Source organism: Anomalospiza imberbis, chromosome 3, assembly GCF_031753505.1.
Source record: "Anomalospiza imberbis isolate Cuckoo-Finch-1a 21T00152 chromosome 3, ASM3175350v1, whole genome shotgun sequence".
Taxonomy (NCBI): Eukaryota; Metazoa; Chordata; class Aves; order Passeriformes; family Viduidae; genus Anomalospiza; species Anomalospiza imberbis.
In genome coordinates this window covers 102,251,589-102,273,594 of record NC_089683.1, presented here as the reverse complement: position 1 = coordinate 102,273,594, position 22,006 = coordinate 102,251,589, and the positions used below count along the sequence as shown (strand labels likewise).

Here is a 22,006-nt window from a genome sequence, read left to right as displayed (position 1 = left end):
CATGGGTATTTAGAGTTTAGGATAAAAAAACCTGTTTGATGGAGGTGAAATGCTTACCAACCCAGGAAAGAGGGAGAGCTGTTTGAGGAAACAAATTTTGAAGAGGGCTGATAGATCCAGCCAAGTGTGAACCCCGTGCAATTCCATCTGGACAGCAAATTTGCTTAGGTTGTTAAGGGTGATGTGTCCCAGAAAATGCAGAGTCCATAAGACAACAGGGAGTCCTTTGCATGGCAGAGCAGACTTTTATGCTGTGCCATAAAAGGATATATTTTGTTTCATACAGCCTTTATTATTTTAAATGAGTGTTTGGCATTGTTTTGTTACCTGAACTCACTCAGCTGATATTTAAAGCAGCTTTTTGTTGCAAACTTGCTGGACAAGATGTAATTGTTCTGCATAAAACATCTTGGTGAGCTGAAGCACAAGACTGTGAGGGACACTCAGCACTTGTTCTTCGAGTCCATCCTTAGAAATGTCCAAGCCTTCCCTTCCCTGAGAGTGTACCAAGGAGGTTGTTGTGTTTGCTGGGAAGCCAGGAGTGGAGATTAGAAATGATACCTGCTCTTTTCAGCTTAGCTGAGCAGGACTAGAGAGAGCTGAAGTAGTTCCTAAACCAAGAGTCACATGTGTGCTACCTCAGCTGTTGCCCAGAGAAGTTGTTTCAGAGGACCTTGGAACAAGCTGGAATATCCACATGAAAAATCAAGCAAGAATCCTTTTAGTTTAGTCTTACCTTTTCCAAGCTGACACGGAAGTACTTGCAAAGCTCTTCAGTGAATCTTTTCCTTGCAATACTTTTGGGAATAATGATTGTGGAATCAGAACCATAAAAGGCATTAAAATTCTCTTCCTAAGCACACTTCCTCTGTGCACATCTGTGGAATGTGATTTTGAAATGCCTAAAATTCACACTCGCACAGAATCTGTCACCGTTCCCTGTGACCTTGATCAGGAGCATTTCTCTTAATGTCTGTTATGCTTCCAGATAAGCAGATCACCTCCCATTGACCCAGGCAGGTCATTATCCTCTTTCCCTTTATCAGGAATCCTTCAGCCAATTAATCACACACTGCTCTGCGATCTTAAGGCTCAATTATGCCTGGACAAGTGTTGCTCAGCTGTTCCTCCTGCTACAGATGTGACATATCCTGAGATTAGCTCTGATTCACAGAAGTCACTGATCCCGTATCAGGCGCTAAGAAAAGCAGGGCTGTCTGGGAGGAAGGTGACACCATCTTGGAAGTATTTTATCACAGAGTAAGTGGAGATGTCTAAAAAATCCTGCTTGCCACCACCACATCACAGCAAGTCCTTCTCACTGGCTGTTGCCTCTCAGCCTGAGACAATTTACCAGTATTTTCTAGATGGAGATGTCAGCAGACTAATAAACTGTTAGTAGTGCACCGATGACAGACAGTAGCTAGTTCTGCTTTGGGATAGTAGATAGTGTAACTTGGAATCTCTGTGAGAAACCTATTTTTTCCTCTTTTGTGAAAACCTGTTTTATGCACATCAAATAGCTTCTAGTTTTATTTTATTTTTCTGTTGTTACCATTTGCTTGGGATACTCCATCTTGGATGTGTGCTAGTGAAATATTTTGATGGTATTTTTTATTAGCCTAAAAATTCTGCCTTAGGTTTTTTGTTTTAGTTGTTGGTTGTTTGGGATTTTTTCAGTAGCTCTGTCTTGAAACACTTAATTGTTCTTAGAGGGCCTGGGTCAGAATACATTATGTAGCCCCCAGAAGTACTACCTGACACCCACTGAAACTATCAGCAAGCTGTGCCTAATCTTGTCAGTGCGATTCTGTGTTTGCGAGGTTTTCTTTGTCACCATTTTCAGCTACACAGAAACTCAGGCAAACATTTAGTACAGATGCTTGCAATTCTATAAAATTGTGTTATTCTCTTAAAAAATGGCCTTCTGATTTCTATAAGCAGACCTTGTTAAAAAAAAATTCTGAGTTTTGAATATTTAATTGTAGTTCCTCCTGTTTTTATTTTTCAAAAGCTCATTTTTGAACAAGATAAGCAGATGTTGAATATGTAGTTTTTTACTATGGAAAATCATAAACTCTGCAGAATAACTACCCTTTATCACTTTCAGGCTTCAAATACATTCTCTTAGAAACCCCTATGGAATGAAGGCATTTGCATTTCCCCTGTGGATGGTGCCACAGAGAGTCAGTGAGCAGATAGGATCTGCTTCTGCACCCTGCCCCTGCCTGGGGGCTCTTTGCACGCTGGTGTGAATGCAGGACATGCAAGGAACTTAAATAGGATTTGGGGCTGTGGAAGAACAACTGGATTTAGCTCGGGCTGAGGCAGCTGTGAGCACACAGCAGGACTGTGTGTGAGCTCACAGGGCTGAGCTGGAAAACTTCTGTCTTAAAACACCCAGATATTCTGGTTTTCTTGCAGGCAGAGCCATTGCTGTGACTTCTCACAGTGGTATCTCAATTTGCAGTCTAGATCAAGCCTGTGTGTGGGTCAGATATCACAGCAATATTTCACCAGATATTGCAGTCTTTTTTTCTAACAAAGTGACCAGCCAAAGGAAGAGGGACTTGGACTTGCAATGTCCAAGGTTGGCACAGCTAAAATCCATTTTTAATGGCCTTTATGAGTCAGATTCTCACATACAAGTTCTCACTGACCGATCAGTTCAGCTTGTGAGTGAGTCCAACAGTGTCAAGACACTGAAAAAGGATTTTTACTTCCAAGAGTGTCTTGCAATCTAAGTGTGGGGCTACAGGAGTCTGATGTGATAGATTTGTTTCTGAAAAAGCTATTTGCATCTTCTTATCAACAAGGCACAGAAAATGGAGATTGTGTAAACATGTGTGTGTAAAAATGATAGTTCACTTGAAACTTGTTGCATTTTATTTTAATTCTCAAAATTATGAGGTAATGCTTGGGCATGGCTGATTCTTCAATAGCAAATACTGCACATCTATCTATTTTTTATGACACAGCTATTTGAATTATAACACCTCTATTATTTTGGCTCCCCACACAGAGGAGAATATAAACTGCCTCTGTTTCTGCAGCTCAGAGCTCTCCAACCATCCCCCTCCCACATTTTCAGATTAGTTAAAGGGAACCTTAAACTCAAACACATCTCAAAAAAATCCAATAGAGGTCTCGTCTTTAAGATGAAAAGGAGGATTAGAACTGGAGGAAACTGACGTTATTTTGGTGTTTTATAAATAATCTTCCACTTTCCTATCACTTGCCTCTTCATCTCTTGTGGGGTAACTGCTGGATTCTGCTACTCTTTTTTTCCAGACTTTCTGCTTTCTGTGGTGATCAGCCACAGGAGTGGAAAAGAAGCTGGAAAGATGAAAGGAACTACAGACTCCTAAAGAAGGCATAGGAAATTTCTAGGGATGCAGGTAGGAGCAAGGTGTGCAGTTCAGCTGGGGGAAAGCTAATTTGCCATCTAGTCCCCATAGGAACGAGGCAGAGCTAAGAACAGAGCAGGTAGGACATCTGACTTCTGATGAGGAAAGTAAAGGACACAATTTTTGTATCAAATCCTGAAATTTTCAACCTCTTTGGCTAGGAATTAAAAGTATATAGCATGTAATCTGAAAGGGGGTTGTGTAGTGTTGTTTCTCCAGTGTTGATCTCCAGTGATGCATCTGGTGCTCTACTTGGGGTCTTGGCAAAATGAAGAAATGCTGAATAAAGTTTATTTCCTCTGTGGCCAGATTTTATAAGTGTAAAAGCATGTCCTTTTATTTTATTACCTTATGTTCTAAAAGGATCCCTTGCTGCTTGGAAAAAGTTACATGTTTTTCTTGTTTTCAAGTATTTCACTAGTTTTAAAATACAACTTTAAAATACAGCTTTACTTACGGTCTGGGCTGTAAGAACATGAACACCATCTACCTTTCACAGGTAGGGATGTGGAGGTGTAGAAGTATCAAGAAAACCCCAGGACCATGCTGTAGATGGGATGCAAACCCCATATTCTCTGCATAACCCAAGAAGCATCACCTTTTTGGGGGACGCTTAAAATTTTGTTGAATTGGCCAAGGAAAATATTTGTGTTCAGAATCTCCTTATCTAACAGGTGAGGTGTGACTGGATGTGATTTAGCACAGGGTCTTTACTAAGTTAGGAAAAGAAAGACAAACCATGTGGTATCTGGTACGTAAACTGCAATAAGATGAAAATATTTCATTCAAACATAAAAAGAAAATGGAGAGCTTGACCTTAGAATGAGTTATGGTGGCAAAACACTACTGTGAGGTGAGATGAAATGGGGCCCTAAACTCAGAGTCCCTACCAAAGTGTCTGTCAGTTTAAGGAAAATTGAATCCTGTAAGTGGTCCTGAAAATATCTGTACTGTTTTCTTCTGTGAAAACTTCTCATTCCTAAGTCCTGCTTCTCCTTCCCTTTTTTCCCTGGAAGAGTGATGGGCTCTGTTGGTGGTGATTGTACTTTGCCTTTCCCAAGTTCCATGTTTCTGGATGGATGTATCACGGATTTCACGAGATTTTCGATTAAGGCCCTGTGAGCAGATGCCAGCATGTGTGTAAGCACTGCTGTATGCTTTTCTCCTCCTCTCATATATTACCTTGCAGCGTCTGAATACAGAGGAAATTAGAGATTCAGATTTGTACTTCTCAAAGAAAAAAAAAAAAAGGGGAAAAATAGTGAAAGAAAAAAGAAAAAGAAAGGGGGAAGGATCCCACCAAAATTGCTTTGTGATTCACTGTGGGGTCGTGACCCCATCCCGCTGAGACTTCTGTTCCAAAGTAGTAACTTGGTAGCTGGAGTTTTTTAAAGTGGTTGTTGATTGGCTTAGCTGTAAGAAAATCACATTTCCCTGAAACTCTTAGGGATGCTTTAAATTGGTGGATTATCCAGCTGCCTGATTAGAAGTTTGGGTTATGTAAACACTGAGTGTTTAGATTTAGGCTTTTCAGTTGAAGTCCAGGCAGCTGTTTGCACTTAACTCCATCAAGAAGCCCAGTTAATCAAAGAGCAGGAAGGATTTTTTACCTTCTTAAACCTCTGTCATTATTTCTGCTGTCCAAACCCTTTGGAGTTTGTTGCAATGTAGAACAAGGTCTTTTGGATGTTCTGCTGAGGAAACAGGAAAGAATGGATGGGTTTTGGGTTAGTGAGATGTGGTGCCTTGTGGATTTTTCCCTTTTGCTATGACATAATCATTTTTCCATTAGTTGAAGTCAAACTTGACTTTTTGAGTCTTGGAGAGCTGCTCAGAAGAGAAGGTGGAGGCAGATCCACCTCAAGGCTCTGGCTCTGTCCTACACATGTAGCAACTCCAACCATGAGGATCTATGGAACCTGTTTACATTGGATTTATTTTAGGGCATTCTTGACAGTGTGAATAGGTAGCAGAGTGAGCAACTAGCTTAACACTTCAGGATCCAAGCAATGAAAAAGTGATTGTATGGCAAAGAAACAGAGTCTTCTCCAGGAAAAGAAAAAAAAAAAGGGAGTAAGGAAAAAAAATCTAAAAAGTTTGGTTTATTTTTCTGTGTTCTGTTTTATCCACTAGCATTTTGGAAATTTAAAATTTCATGAGACGAAAACCCCTCAAAACTCTTTGTAAAGAAGCTTCTCTCTGTGGTTCTTTCTTTACATTCCTCTTCTGATTGTTGCAATTATAACTTTATTAATTGTTGATTTCTATTTTTGACATTTTTCTTTATTTTCTAAATCTAGGGGTAGCCAGATGAAACAGGGAGCACTTGAATGTGCGTCTATAGCTTGTGTACTTGTGATTAACTGAAATTAATTTCTGATTACTTGATATAAGTAAGATTTGCTGCCTTTTCTGTATGCTCACAGTTGCACTGTGTGCTACCAAAACCTAAATATATAATATAGTACACATTTTTAAAGTACTAAACCAAGTTTGGCAGTGAGAAGCAAAGCATATTAAAATATTTTTTCTAAAACCATCTTCTCCAAATCTTTGAAATTGCCAGCTATTTTATAGTTCTGACCATTGACAGTATCACCAGGGAGCTCTGGTGATGCTGTTAACACACAAGTGATGCTCCTGAAGCCATCAAGGGCCCAGCTGTGATGTTTTATTTTTTCACCCAGAGAACTGTGGTTTCATAGGGCAGGCATTTCCCTGTCAGTTTATTGGATAATAAATCCAAGACCCATAATTCCAGCCTGAATTACTAATCAGTGTCATATTGTAATTATAGAAAATATATTCAAGAATGTTGTTGCTAAATATTGATTTGCTTTTAATCTATAAAATAAACCTTAATTTATATTTTATAATGTACTTGTCTTTCCCTGTAATTACATCTAATGTTTATGATGTTAACAAAAAAAAAAGTGTGTCAAATAATCCTGGAGAAACCCTAATTTCTGTCACTGTGTGGTGCCTGGGGACACATCTGTTCCTGTAAGAACTGGAATAAAACCCCCACAAACAATAAGCATATGGAAATGCAATAGGCAGCAAAGAACTCTGGTGAAAAATTGGTTTGTCTGTGCTGACATTTCATTGTGTCATTTGATACTGAGCTATTGATCAATATTTGCAGACAATTTAAAGCGATCAGATGGTCCTGTCAGGAAGACCAGACAATTGAATGATCCTTAATGTTTTCCTTCACTAGGGACAAGACTATTTAGAAGGGCCTGGAGTGGCAGGACAAGAGGGAATTGATTCAAGAGAATAGGTTTAAATTGGATATTAGGGAAAAAAATCTTTCCTGTGAGGGTGGGGAGGCACTGGAACCAGAGAAGCTGTGGCTGCCCCATCCCTGGAAGTGTTCAAGGCCAGGCTGGATGTGCCTTGGAGCAGCCTGATCTGGTGGGAAGTGTCCCTGCCTTTGGCAGGGGTCTTGGAACAAGATGATCTTTGACGTCCCCTTCCAACACAAACCATTCTGTGATTCTGTGACACTGCCTAGTCTCTTGGAAATGCTTCCACCTTCTACCCACCAGGCCACTTTATGTCACCATTGCTTCACGTACAAAACATGTTTGAAGCAGCATTAATTAAGCAGCAGGCTAGGATGCACTTTCCAGTTTGTTATAGACCTCAGCCTCCCAGAAATGAGAACTCAGAATTGTCCTTGCATGACTCCTTTTTGTTGGGAACATCTCTCTCTGTTGTTTACCAGCCAGGTGACTGATTTCTAAATGCAGGAGATGCCTGGTCACATGGGTCCCCATGGTCATTATTTCCTTTCAGGCTGTGCTCCCTAGGCTTTAGCTGAAAGTAGATGGGCTGAGGAATGATCTCATTGACATTCTCTCCTTTCTCTCCAACTTTTGGGACAGCTGCTTAGCAGCCACCCAGTGGGGAATGGTAGCAAGCCAGTCCTCCCTCTCTGCAGGCAGGCTGTGGCCAATAAGTAATGTCATGCTTGCCAAGATAAGGGTAATAAAATCTCATGCTTGAGGGCATAAGACAATCATTGCAGAGGTCAAGCTGGAGTCTCTCCCCAGATGTGCTCTAGCAGTACACAGCTACCTCAGCCAACAGTGCTTGTGAGTCTCCCACAGAGCACTTTCTCTGTGCAAGGAAGGACCCCTCACACAGTCTGTTCCCCATTTCTGCACCTTGCATCTTCCATGTAGCTGTTCTAGTGCTTACTTGTGCACAAAAGTAAAGTTGGAAAAGCTGGGGGTTAGTCTAAACCTCACCTTGACGCCAGCTGTGCTGTGGCTATGTGCTTGTATCTATTTACCATGGACATTTTGGGTTTTCCTCCTTCCCTTGGGACACATGGCTACACTGAAGTGATTTCTGCAAAATTCCTGCTGTTGTGATGCAGATGGAAGTGTGAGTTTAAACCAGCTGTGAGTATTTCCACCTCTGTTCTAAGCTCTGCTTTACATCCAGGCTTGGTAGAAAAGAAATGTGTGCCAGAGAGAAAGTCTAGAGGTTTAAATCATCAGCTGGTATAAATGAGCATCATTCCATTGAGTTCAGTGCAGTGACACTGGTCTCTGCCCACTCAGGAGTCTCTGTGGTGGGCAGAGAAACTGAAGAAAAGCAACTATGAGTCATGTTTGTTCATTTGATTTAGCTTGGGAAATAATGAGTATTTTCTCAAGCAACTTGAGTCCAGAAAAAGACTTGAGTGCCCATAACCTCTGGTTGGGAGCATGGGCTCCCTGAGAGTGCCCTGGGAGCTGGGCAGAGGAAGGCCTGGCCTTTTGCAAAATGCCTCTTTCCATGGGCATTGGGAGGCAGGAGGCTAGGGGGAATAAGGTGTTTTAGTGGCCTTTTGATAAAAGAAATGGATGTGAAATGGTTCTTCCCTTTTGACTCTCTGAGGTCTGGTGAATGCTGTGTTTGCACAGTGAATCAGATTCATCACAGAATTACTGAGCAGCAGTGATAAGTAAAGAGGAAATAAAGGAGTAAAGGAGAATCTCTAATTATGATTCAGTAGGAAAATATACAGTGGTTGATTACCCACTTCTGTAACTCTTCTGTCGGTGTGTGTGGTGCATCAGGTCAGTTCAGTGTCCTAAGCTCTAATATGGAATACCTGCGTATTAGATTGGACTGGGTTTTCCCAGTTTTCTTCCTGTAGTAATAGAACAGCTATGTGAACTCTGAATTTTCCTCTTCTGAAGGGAGAGGTGCTGCTGTGCCCCATCTACATGACAGACTGCAGTGGGAATTGGGAATCAGTTGCTAGGGAATCAGTTGGAGGTTCTCAGCCCTGAGCAGCTGATCTTTCTCTCCTAAACATTGTTGTATTTTATTAGCTGATTCACTTGCCACATTCATTGATTATGCTCAATTTTTGGGATAAGTACCTGTATCAATGGTAAAATTATTTAGACCAATTAGACTAAAATAATTAGGATTATTCAAAGATTATGGCTTTTTTTTTTTTTTTTTTTTTTTACACTACAAGTATTGAATCCTTATATAGTCCAATACTGAAACACAGGCAGGGGATATATTATTGTGAAAGTTTGGTCAGACAAGTGTGGCCCGGCATTTTCTTACAGGTATTACCTGTTTCTGTTAAATACCACTCTAGTGTTTCAAACCCAAGAAGTAAAGGACTGGGGTACTACAAGATGCTCAGCTCCTGAAATCTCCCAGAGTTAAGGTGATCAAGTGTTTTCATTATCCAGTTGTTCAACCTGCCTAGTCCTTTTAGGCTCCTATTTTTAGCTGTAGAAAAAAGAAACATAGCTCTGTTTTAAAGTAGTTATTTTTCAGTAAATTCACTCACTCCAATAAGCCCAAGAAAGCTGATTCAGTGTCAAGTGTCCACCCCATTTTGCCAAGGTACACCGTGCCATGTATTTACTCTGGGGGAGCCTGCTAATAGCAAGTAATTCCATCCCCTCATTTTATCCATGGCAAGGCTCAGAAGATAACCTGCTGTTAGCAGAGGAGCCATGGAGAGGGAGGTAGCCCAGGGTGCTCAGGATATAAAGATGTGTGTGTTAGTGCAGGGTAGCAGCCAGCTCTTTGCACTGCTCGCTTACCTTGCATTTTCAGCACCTCAACTTGGCCCTGACTGCCTCCAGTTCTGACAGCCAATTCCTGACCTTTCACTCTCTTATGATCACTGCTGGTTTGTGCAAGAAACTGAGTCTCCTTTCTTGTCCAAAAATTTTGAGCAAATACTGTTGTTAATATGATTGCCTCTGCAGTATTGGCTTCTAGGAACCAAGAAAAATCTCACATCACCACTGTGTACAGTTACATCATCTCAACATCAGAGCTGCCAACTCTCACTCTTTGCTGGAGAGTCATTATTTCTGCTTTAAAGAGATGGAGTGACCTCATGAGCTTCTGAAGAAAGCCCACAGCTGCCTGCCTGCCATACTGACAGAATAAAGTGGTCAGATGGGACTTGGGTTGATTAATGCTTCAATACAGAAGCACCTGTCCTCATGGCAAGAGATCAGGTCCTCTCCACTGGAACAGATCCTAAATCTGAGCTACTCTTCAGTGTCCTTTCAAAGTAGTAGGCTGAGAATGGAAAAGAATAACTGTTGTTCACAGCTAATCTGAAATGTGTTGGAATTAAAAAAAAAAGAAATCTGGCATCAGTTCAAGCTTCATTTTTAACTGAAACAAATCTAACTGTAATTGAAAACAAGAATGTGCATAGAAATTACCAACCTGATTCTTATTTACACTACAAACTCTTTGCACCTCTCCAGCAATGTGAAAGGTCTTGGAGCACGGTTCAGTTATTTTTACACTTCCATGATGGGCGTGTTTGTTGACATGGAGCTCAGAAATATTTATAGGAGTGCAGGATTTGCCTTCCAGAGCAGTGGAAAGTCCGCACCGCACGACTGCTGGGCACTGTGCGTTGACTTATTTAGGGTATCCAGTTGGACTGTTGAGGGGAAAATTAGGGTCTGGAACATGGTTGGTCAGAGGCTCAATAATGAAATGTGAAGTGCCTCATCAGCAGGTCGTTTTTGTGAATCAAGTAGGCTTTGGTTGTTGGCTGGAAGCAAAGTGGCCTTTCAAGCCCAGGTAAAAGCAAATGGTCTCTGGGCTGTGTCCTCGGCCAGATGATCTCATCCCAACTGGCAGCATTTGACAACCCCACCCTTGTTTGATGCTGTAACTTTCACTGAGCAACCTAAAGGCGCTACAAGATAATGAAGTACCCTCGTGTCCTTATGGGAGAAGACCTGCAGGTCAAGGTACTCAGCATCGCAAGTGGGACAGTGCATGGAAAAGCTTCCTTTGCTGTTGCCTTTTCTATGCCCATTATGAGGACTAACAGGCACCACAAGGCTCCTGGGTGACTGAATGCTTCTGCTGAAAGCTTTAAATTGGCTTAACCTTTACTGAAGGAATGGTAGAAAATGGAGATGCAAAATGAGAAAGTGAAGGAGTGGTCAGGGAGAAACACAGTCATCATGAAGCCAGCAGGAAAAGAAGGGATTGATTATGTAGCTGCAAGAGGGCCCTGCCAACCTGCAGTGCAAGGGGAAGAATCCGAGCTGGTGACAGCCCTTTCTTGGGGCCTGTGTGTAAGGGAGGTGCTTTATGCACAGGGATTTTCCTTGTCCTGCTGTGTCAGTCCTGTTCTGCAGCCAAGACTGTGGTTCTGCCATGGCCCAGGTTCCTTCAATCAGCTGCCTCCCACTGCCTGGGTCACAAACAGTTCCTCAGTGTTCCAATTATAACAGAATAAACCAAGCCTGCATCTGCCATACATTTCTTTTTTCATGTTTTATCTGTTGTCATGGACTTTCTTAACGCATGAATCCAGGATTTACAGGAGAATTTAACTTTCCAGTTTGAAATGAATGTAGAGAAAACCTGGAAACCCCCAGCAGTTTTAAAACTTACTCAGAATGAAATAAAAAGACACAGAGTCAATGTCTTAAAGAGTCCTGAGCACTATTTGAGGAATGTTGGAGAGGAAAAAAGATGGAGATGTTCAGATTATTGCCAACACAAAGTACTTGATGCCGTTATGCAACATCTAACACAGCAGAGCCTTGCTCAAGTATTTTTTCACATTTTCATTTCACTTTTCTACTGCAGCACCAGTATTTGAATTCATGCAGCACAGAGGAGGTCAAAAGCAAGAACAAGTTCATACCTTCTGGCCTAGCCAAGAATGTTTTCAAGCTCTCCCCTCCACAAAGGAGCCAAACCACTAACAAATCACAGCTTCAAAAATGTTTGACTAATGCAACAGTTTTGTGCATCAATATTAAAAATAGACCTCAAGAATTGGACTTTAAAAATATTAATCCTGCTGCCCCAAATTTCCTTGGATGTTGTATTAAATTTTGTTGTCACTCTTGGATGTTGTATTAAATTTTGATATGAAATGTATTTTCCTGAATTGGAATTTGTCCTTAAATTACTTATGAACAATGAACTCTTTCAAGAAAAATAACTGCTTCGTTATCACAAGAATTAATGCTGTGGTTTTTCTAAGTGAGTTTCCATAGCTTATCAAATCCTTTCGTTCCTCTTAGTTGGAGGGGAACTGAAAAATTTCTATCAGTTAATTCTCTTCAATTTCATGATTTTAAATCAGGTAATATTCCACATTTTACTTTGTTCAAAGTGGCTACAGGCCACTATTCATTCTTGTTCTCCCTTGTAATATCTTTAACCCAGAGAAATTCAATCTCTTTTTTTCACTCATTTTCCAGCTGCTTTGACTATGGAACCGTATTAACACCAGGCCATGTGTACCTATGCTCTTTTGCAGCCAGTTTGGCTCTGCAGGATCCCAGCGTGGTTGTGTTTGCCACTGAAGCACTGCCACCTGTGGGTGAATCCCATCCCTGATTCCCCACATCAGGGGGTGCAGGAGGGGAAGATTCTGAGAGAGTGATAAAAATGTCTGTTCTGCACTATTTCAAAGCTCAGTCATGCTTACTTGGGAATGTCACGTTAGTTTTGTGTGCAAAAGGGACATTTCAACCCTTTGGCCCTCAGGCTGATGCTGCATTAGTGCTAATAAGATTAGTTCAAGCTACAGCTAATGAAAGAGTAGTGTAGCAGACTGTCTAGATGGAAGGTGCCACCAGTGGCCTCGGCTTCTGGCATGCCTTGAAGGTCAGAGCTTGAGGGCCTTTTCACAGGGACACGGCACATTACACGTGTTCCTGGTGGTGCCTTGCAGCAGACAGAGCTTGGATCTGGGACCTTGTCACAAGATTTCAAGGTAATTTCTGCAGTGCTGGTAAAAAGAGAAATGGTTCTTGAATACTTGATCCAAACCCAATGGCAATCAACAGAACTTTGAATCTTTTCTTTGGTGAGGTCTGGAAGTTCTCCCAAGGCCTGATTCCCAAATAACATTAAATTTCCTGCGTTCAAACCAGCCCCAGAGCTTAATCAAATAAACCATTTGATCCCACAAGAAATCTGGGAGTGTGGCATGAGGTGCAGACCTGCCCTGCTTGGCACTGGTAGTGCTGAAGACATATCCCAGAGCATGGTCCATGTTCACTCCTGGATGAAATATGAGTGGATTTCAAAGGCTCTTCCTATCAGGATTCAGAGAGGAGGATGAGCAAGGGATGAGTGTGAAACAGGTAGAGCTTTGATAGACGGGAGACATCAGTGTATAGAGCTCAAGGAACAGCACTGGAACAGCCTTGCTTTTAAAGGCACAGTTTCATTTGTGAGGCCACGGTTTCTTGGTGATGGGCAGAATGGTTGATTGGAGGAATATGAAAATCTGATGATGAGGAGTCACCTAATTTGGAATATGTCTGTATTTAAATTCTGTGAAATCCTTGGGAGTGTCAATGACTACAAGAAAATCACCATGTGAAGTTTAGGTGAACTGCACAATTTCTAGTTCAGATAATAATTTAAGCACAATTTTATTGGCTTCAGGAACTGCAAGAATATATCCAAAAGTAATTTTTTCTTCTATTGGAGCTAACAGCTGTGAATTGTAGCAACTTTGTCATTATATATTGTTCATTATTTTTGGGACCATGAGAAATACAGGTATGTCATCAGAGTGAATATATATCGTTCCATACAATAATATGTTCTTTATACTTTCATTTATGCAAAAAATCTTGGTTTTCATTAATGCTGTTGAAGTATGTGCCTGAATAAGATGTCATTTGTAAAGCTGAAAGCAGATATCTACAGCAAGTATTTAAAAAGAAAAATTGGATTTCCTAATTTGTATAAAAGGGAAACCCATTAAAAGGGTAGAAAGGATGATGCTCAGATTATTTTTCAAACAATGCACAACTTGCATAATCCCATTATGAACAGTATACATTTCACAGCCCATCTGGCAGACAATAAACTTTGGGTCTCTGTGGGCTTGAAACGCTGGGTATTGTAGTGCCAAAAAGAAAAGCTCTGCACATATGGCATTGGGTGGAAAAGCAGTCACAGCATGTCTCACCCCAACATCCATTATGTTTGTTAGTTTTATGCTTTCTGCAAAATAATGGGTATTTTTTAGTAACTGCTAAGCAGACCTACATGAGTACTCAGTACCTGCTGCTGAAGTGGCAGGATCTTGCCGTGCTGGACTGCCACAAAGGCACTGTATAGAACATCAGGCTAATGAATTTGCTCTTCCTGGAGTTGTCTGAGCACTCCTTAAGGGATTTTGCTTGGAAGAGCCAGTCAGTCAAGGGAAATACAGAAGCTGGAGTCATCAGAATATGTATCACAACTCCTTAAGTTGTGGAATATTTTGATGTCCTTAAAAACACATGTTCAGTGTTGCTATTAGATCTCAGTTTAACCATTGGAAGTCTTGTGTATCACGTTATTGAACGCTGCCATCTTCCAAGAGCTCAGGGCTGTAACTTCCTGCAAGTTCAGCATTAGTTCACATCACCTGAGGATGTGACACAAGGTCCACACCTGCAATTGGCTTTCCAAAACATCTGGATCGTGTTGGGGACAGGCTTTGCTGCTACTTTTGATGTGAGGAATGGAAGGTGTGACCCTTTCCAAGATCCATTACAGGATGAGGTGTGCCATGTAGTCAGTGCTGGTACATGTGAGTATGAGGATTCATTTCAGATCTTTCTGGACCCCTATTACTCATGCCACCAGGTGTCAAGTTCCAACTTCAGTGTGAGCGAAGAGGAAGCATCTGCAAGCATGTTATTTCCACACCTTGGAGAGTTGGAAAACCTGGGGCTTAGCTGAAGAGTTCATGAAAGTAGCAGGCAAATTGAGTGTTGCCATGATGATGGGCTTTTTGTCCCATATCTTGACTCATTCTATTCCTGGGGGTGTGTGACAACCAGCAGAACAGACAGTGCCAAAGACAAACACATTTCTACACTCAGCTGCCTTAATATTATGATTAAAATTGCCTGTTATGGCATCACTGCAGAAAGATCAGATTACTTGGTTTTACCAAATCCATACTTGTACTCATAGTGGAAAAAGTAAATTTGAAGTGGTTTAAAACCCCCTGTCTTTTGCTCCCTTCTGATTTAATTCTCTTTAAATATTTATGAGTGCTGCAGCCCCATAGCAGCTGAGCCTTCATGATTGCAGCACTGTGGTATTCCTCTGAGGTAGAGAATTACCACTGCATTTTGTAGCTGGAGAGTTAAGGCAGAGCAAGGTTCTCCATGACCTATTCAGGATTACTCAGGTACCCTGAAACAGAATCATACCAAACATCTGCATGTCCCAACTCTTGTTTCACTCATTGACTCGGCTGTCCTGAGTTGCCCTTCCTTTTCTACCCATCTGAGCAGTGCTAGGAGGGCTTTCTGTTGCAAACAAAAGCTAATGAAACTCAGTGGCTGCATGTGGGTATTATTTGCTTGAGGTGAGAGGAGAGTTTTCCAAGTGTCTGAAACTGGCACACTGATGAAAACAAGCAAGATTATTTTATGACTAGTAAAGTATTTAAATCTTTGCTTTAGTGAAGGAGTTTCAAAGGATTGTCATGAAAGAGTAGGAAGCATGGTTTCCTGCTTCTGTAAGTTTGTTGTTCTTTATAGTTGATTAGAAGTTGAAGAGAGATCTGAGAAGCTCATTGGAGCTTCCTTTTTGTGGAGATCCACAGCTGATTGCTTGTAGGACATCCATTTTCAGCTGTGTTCTCAGCAATGTTGCTGTTGGGAAGCTGATAGACTTTTGTGAGATTTAACTTTCTGAAAAACTCAAGTGTCACTTTGTGAGCTCTGCAATGTTCAATCTTTTTTATCATGGCACCTTTGATCTGCAGCTTGTGCCTTCAGCACACAGTCAGGTTGGGCATTTAGTACTTGTACTTTATATTTTGTGTGTCCCATGCAAAACCCTGCAGTGAGCTTGGCACTTTCATCAACACAGATGACAGCGGCAGACTTGGGAGCAAGATTAGGCTTTGGGTTGGTTTGGGTTACTCACACTTTGGGTGGAAGTTAAGTCACTCCAGCCTGGCTTGCCCTTCTCTGTCTTTTTACAACTCTTCATCTAAAAGAAAGGCCAGTTCCCCTGAGGCTCCCTGGGTGAGAGCTGTGTGGTGACCTAGGATCATTAGGATACACTTGCTTTGTACTGTGGTTGCTCACGTCTAGACCCAACTAACTCAGGTCCTGCTCACCAGAGATAGTGAGGATATATCCTAAACTCCTATCTTCAGCTGGAGTCTCTGCTCCTGGAAATACAGAGGTATCTCATATTTGAGAAAAAATCATCTAATTTCAGCAAGTCAATAGGTAGGAAAAACCTTCCATAGACACTTAAATGAAAAACAGAGGCATTTTTACTGTTTGAGATCAGTGGTGTCTTTGATTGCAAGCCTGAGCATTCAAAGTCATAAGCAACTACCAGAATCCCATATTAGACACTGAGCAGCTGATGGTCTCCCTCAGATGTCATTGTATCCAGAGGACATTAATTCTGCCTCTAGATTGTGAAAAAGCTCCTCCCCTTTCCTCAGTATTTGAATTGTTTTGTACAAAAATATGCAAAAGGCTGTTTTCTCTAGTTTGCTGATAAATCCATTTTTCTTCATGTCAAGAGACAGAAAATGAGGATGACAAATGCTGCCTCCTGGGAGCTCATATGCAAATGCCTTCCCATTCGATTTAGGGAGAGTTTTACATACAGAAAAGCTGCTGATTGCACAGCCCCTGTTAACTCAGGAAAGGTAGCAGCCTTTAAACAGAATTAAGGGAAGTGGCCTTAAAAGACATTATGTGGTCTTGTGACTGGAGAAAAGCAACTGATCTTTCCAAATTGTTCTTTTCATTCAAATCCACTGAAGAAATGGAGTGGCTCTTGCTGACATTTTTCTTTTAATCTAGTCCACATGAATGAGGGCAGCTTTATTGTGCAAGAGTGTCCTGGCTGTACTAATCACATATGCAAAATGAGTCCTTCTGCTTTGCATCTTGCAAAGGGCTGAGCCATCAGGTTGCCTGTTCCCAGCTAGCAGGGGGAGTCCCACAGGAGCTGCTGGTCGGCTGGATGTCCTAGCTCTGCCAGTAGCCACTAATCTGACTTTGGGAGTTCTCCTGTAGTATTCCCCAAGAGTCAGTGTTGTTAGCAATGATTTCCACAAAAGAATAAATCCTAGGATCTAGAACAGTGGCTTTCAACTTGCCACCCATGTTATCCTGGGGAAGAGGCTGTTTGAAGCTGACAAAACTCATAGAACTCCCTCGTGAGAAGATCTTCACTCTGGGCTCGCTGCTACCAGATGTTTCATGAGTCCCTTGCCTTGCTGCATCTGCTGCTCCTTGTGCACACAGACTGAGCTCTTGAGCTCTGCAGGCAGGGGTACAGTGCCCCGGTCCTGCCGAGGTATAAATCACTTTAGCTGTAACTGATGGGAATGATTCTGGGTGAGGATGCACAAACAACCAGCAGAATCCAGCTGGCTCCTTTACACACGTGTGTTCTCCAGAGCGGTAGAAATTAAGCAATTGAAGCTGCAGATGCTTATGAAGACTTTGATTACCCACAGGAAGCACTAGATCTATAGAATAAATCAGTGTGGTAATTTGTTTTCAGACTAAAAGGGATATTGAAGTCAGGAACAAACTTGCAGTTGTTGGGAATATTCTGTGAATGGGTAAGTGGTATTGTTTTTGGCAGTAGTTACAGACATCTTAGGATGGTAACTGCAGGATCACTGATAATACCCAGGCAGCACTCCTGCTCATTACTAGCAGGGATTTGGATCACTGCTTTCTTCTCAGAAAGTGATTATTCCAAACAACAGAAGATTTTGAAATATGTCACTTCAGCATGCTGTGTTTATCTCAGGAAATAGTATGTTTGATCATTGAACATAAAATAGCAGCGAGTTGTTCAGCAACATGTGGTTCAGAGGTCAAGTGTACCACCTTTTTTTAATACAGCCTTTGAGATTTCACTGTGGCTGCTAGGACAATGGGAAAGTACAAGCAGGAGATGACTAAGGCAACTAATAACTTTAAAAGGCCGTAGATTTTAGCTGGAAATGGTGCAGCTGGCAGGTACATGTTGTACCTTACAGGTGTTTTCAGCCCTGCCCGAGGTCTGCCCGGCATTCGTTTCAAACTCCAACCATGTCATTATGGTGGGGGATCTGATATGCAAGAACAATGTTTAAAAAGGCACTCTGCTTTTATTTTTTAAATTGACTTAGAGATGCAGGTATTTCAGTCTGATTGGCAAGATGTAGAGTCCTATGCGGAGGAGATCAGACTTTTTTTGAGAGGTGTTTTTTCAAGAGAATGAGACATTTACTTGAAGTTAAAATCTTTTGGAATAATGAGTCGGTTTGGATATTGGGTCTTTAAAATTTTTTTTTAAAGAAAACTCAGTTATGCCAGCTACAAACATTACAATTCATTTGTTGAAGATGGGGGAGGAGATGGGAGGGCATTTAAGTTCTATTTTTCATTTGGTTTTGCGACTGCCTTAACGGCTGAGCGTGCTGAAGGTGTTGCTTGAAGTATATCAAGAAAATTAATCTAGGCCAGAGGGAGCTATTCTTCATCTAGTTCTTCTGGTCAGGCATTTCTCAAATGCCTTTCCTCACCTGGCAGAGTGAGGACTAAGCTTGGATCATGGCCCTACTGTTAAAAACACAATCATCCAATGCATAGCTGCTGGGACACTTTTTTCCTTTCAGGTTTGGTTTTTGTTGGGATTTTTTGTTGTTGTTGGAGGTGTTTTTTGTTTGTTTGTTGGGGTTTTTTCCTAATTTTTTTCCTGTTTTTTTTTTCTGTTTGTTCCATTTTCTTTTTTTGCGTTTGGTTTTTTTTTTTTTGGAGAAAGGAATCAATTTGATTTGGGTTTTATGTGGCTCATTCTTGGTGCAGTGGAGGGGTTTGTGCCTGTAGAACAGCACTGACAGATTGGTACCTGCAATCATTTGATGACCTTTTGCTTCCCTTTTGGCGTGTGTACGCTTGCAGAAAATTCGGTTTGAAATAAAATGCATCTCACTGCTAAGTATTTGAGTTATTTAGTAAACATTTTTCCACATGTGCCTAAAGGCAAGCCTGAACAATACAGTGCAAAACAGGGCCTTCTTTGTTTCTTATTAAAACATATTAAGCCGAGCTCTATTCTGGGCTTTACCACTTTTCCGTTTTACTTGATTAAAATATCTTTGGAAGGAATCATGCCACATAATGCACTGTTCTGGTTCTCCCTTTGGAGAGGCTGCACAGACAGTGTTCCTCTTTTGAAGGGATCAGGATTTTTAATGCTCTAGCCTACACAGTGCATCGAGGAGAGCAGACATCTTCTTCCACAGTTCAGCAAGGGAATCTGGACAAACCTGTGCTTTGCTGTTGATTTTACTGTTACCTGGGTTTCAGAGTCCTTCTGTGCATCCTCCAAAAATGAGACATGCAAATGTACTGGCCCAGTCTGGTCATTTATCTTGTGGAGTTTCCCAGCTCAGTCATCAAAGTGTTTTTGTACTGAAAAACCCCCACACTAAAGTAAAATATGTAAGCATTCAATGTCAAAGATTTTATGATAAAATTGAGTTTTCTACCCTTCTTACAGTACCTTCATATTCAGCAAGCTATAAATAATTCCTTCAGCCCAATCCTGTGAAGAGTATCACCTTGTTCTCTTAATTTCATGTTGCCAATATCCCCCACAAATACTAATTACTGTTTCTTAAATAGATGGCCACGTTAAGTACATGTTCAATTAATCTTCAGGCATTTTTTCTTTTGATTTGCATTTAGTTATGCCCTAGAGATGGATGTGACTCCAAGTGCTGCTGGCCAAGGGTACATGATACAGTGACCTTTATCCAATTGCTCTTCTGCTTATCACATGGCTGTTACTGATGCATGCCTAGCATAAACACGGAGTGAGGAAAAGAACTGTAACAATAGCGAAGAAAAGAAAAAAAGAAAATATTAATAACCAGAAAATGTAAGGTGAAAAACCAGAATATTTCTGTTTGAAAAAGCTGCCATAGGACCTGGCTTTAGACTTCTTTCTTTAAGCTTCTTTAAACCTGGCTTCTATTTGGACTGATCCTCTGTGGTCTCCTCCCTTAAAGATGATAAATATATGACATTTGAAATGTAATTTACTTAAGGACTTTGGCTTAGATGAACACCAAAGAACAAAATCCAGCTCCCATGGAACATTGCAAAGGCATGCAAAAATATCTTTGTGCATGGCTGGAATACTTAAATATTTTGAACAATCAGTTTCTTCAGGGAAAAAAAGGATCCTTTTCAAGCAGAATGGGCACTTTTCAGAAGAATTGTGTTACGAAAAAGCCCATTCTCCATCAAAACATCTGCGATTCATTTCCAGACCACTATTTATAATGATAGCTAATTTGATTCATATTTTCATCTTTCTCTTCACAAGTTGTGTGTGAAAAGATGGTGATTTTCACATATGGCTTTACATTTCAGCTATGCTTGTCAAACAGTCTTTGCCTATAGATTATTAACTGCCAGTTTGTTGAAAAGATTCAAGATCCAAAATTTCACTGGTGTTGAGCTGCTGTGACATGATATAGATGGTGGGATTTTCAAAATAGCTGGTTAATCTACCTTTATTGCTACTGAAGTCAGAAATTATGTCTGTAAAGGAAGATGAGGCTGCCTTGGATACAAAGGTACAGTTTCTGCCAGCAAATATTAAAAGACTGGAGCTGTTCAGAGCAATAGTAAATAGTAGGATCTGGCTTTCAAAAGATCTCAATACCAAGCTTTCTTCAGAAAAGCAGTGCTGAGTTGTGTCCTCCCTGGTGAGAATACTGGGTGGTGAAGAATGGTTGGGTGTGCTTGGCATATTTGAACATCTAGGCATTCCATTGATGTACCAGCCAGGGATTGGGGTACATGTGAGAATGTGTCCTCCAGTGGGGATGGTGAACTGTTTCAAACCAGTCTTTTGGTGCTCATTGCTGGCTGTGTTTACAGGACTGAGATTTTTAAAAAGCACCTCTAGAGCTCAAATTCAATTGAAAATGGATAGCCTGTGTTCCTAATTCACCAAAGAACACTTTATGTGAGTACAAATTGGAGAAGTCAATATCTGTAAACTTCTGGCCCTAAGATATCACTGAAATTTGTCCCTAAATGATTTGGAAGAGAGCAAGTGCCACTGATTTTAGTGAGGGAGATGTTGGCATTTATGGAAAACTACATACAGGGGTCTAGAGTTCTCTTGGGCATGCCCAGGCCAACACATGCACGGGGAGAGGGAAGGACAGGGCTTTTGCACATCACCTTCATGACCAGAACCACGTAAGTGTTTACCTCTGGCCATGGGAGTGCCCTCACTTAAATCTTGCTCCACGTTTGGCTGATGATGGGATTGGAATGAGGAGTTCAAGGGACAGCTGCCCATTACCTCTGAGCCCTGTCATGGAGGGCAGCTCTAGGCACAGAATCTGGGGAGGCTGCTGTGCGTCCCTTGTGTCACCCAACCCAGTGGGTGATCACCCTGCCAAGGCATAGCCTGTGCCTGCCCACATTGAGAGAGATCCTGGGGACTTTCCCAGTGAAAACAAGGGGCTGGCAAAGTCAGAATCTGGGAATGCTTGTCTGACTAGTAGAATTAGGACTGACTCCAAAAGGGGGTTTTTGCTCTTAACTTCCTCTTGAAAATGGGACTTTGACTCCTAAATGAGTAAAGAGCTTTTAAAAATATGAGCTTTAACCTTTTTGAAATTCCCAGCCTTGATCCCCACCACCAGTAATTTGCATTGGTACCACGTGAATGAAATTAGCCCAGTATGTTTTCTGGCATTACTTGCTTACTTGGAAAGTCTGACTATCCCATCCTTCTGTGTCTGAATTCTCTTTTACTCTTGTCTCCAAGCCATCTGGGGCAAATGGGGTTTAATCCTATGCAGACCTTTGGAGATGGGGAGTTTTATTATCTCTTTTTTCCCCTCTCTTGTTTTTTTTTCTATCAGACCTGAGGCATTTGGCTCACAGCCTGGCATGAATAAAGAGAAATAAGGAGGAGAGGGGAGGAGTCTGAGTGAGGCGAGAAAACCTGAGAGAATGATGAGGCAAAGGACAGAAATTTGGCTGCCGTGGAGGTGGAGAAGTAGTGACAATATACAGAGGGTGTGATGGCACAGGCTGAAG

The 22,006-nt window shown here is 41.4% G+C and overlaps 1 protein-coding gene and 1 long non-coding RNA gene across 3 annotated transcripts in view; one reads left to right on the top strand and one right to left on the bottom strand.

Moving 5' to 3' along the window:
* BMP2 (bone morphogenetic protein 2) overlaps positions 1–22,006 on the top strand; it is a 260,500-nt gene that overhangs the window by 95,007 nt on the left and 143,487 nt on the right. The gene's annotated exons all lie outside the window — the stretch shown is intronic.
* Positions 8,952–10,401, bottom strand: LOC137471633 (uncharacterized). Its single transcript, XR_010997730.1, has 3 exons — positions 9,778–10,401; positions 9,479–9,655; positions 8,952–9,158 (listed from the first exon to the last, which is right to left on the bottom strand). It is a non-coding gene; the product is annotated as an uncharacterized lncRNA (long non-coding RNA).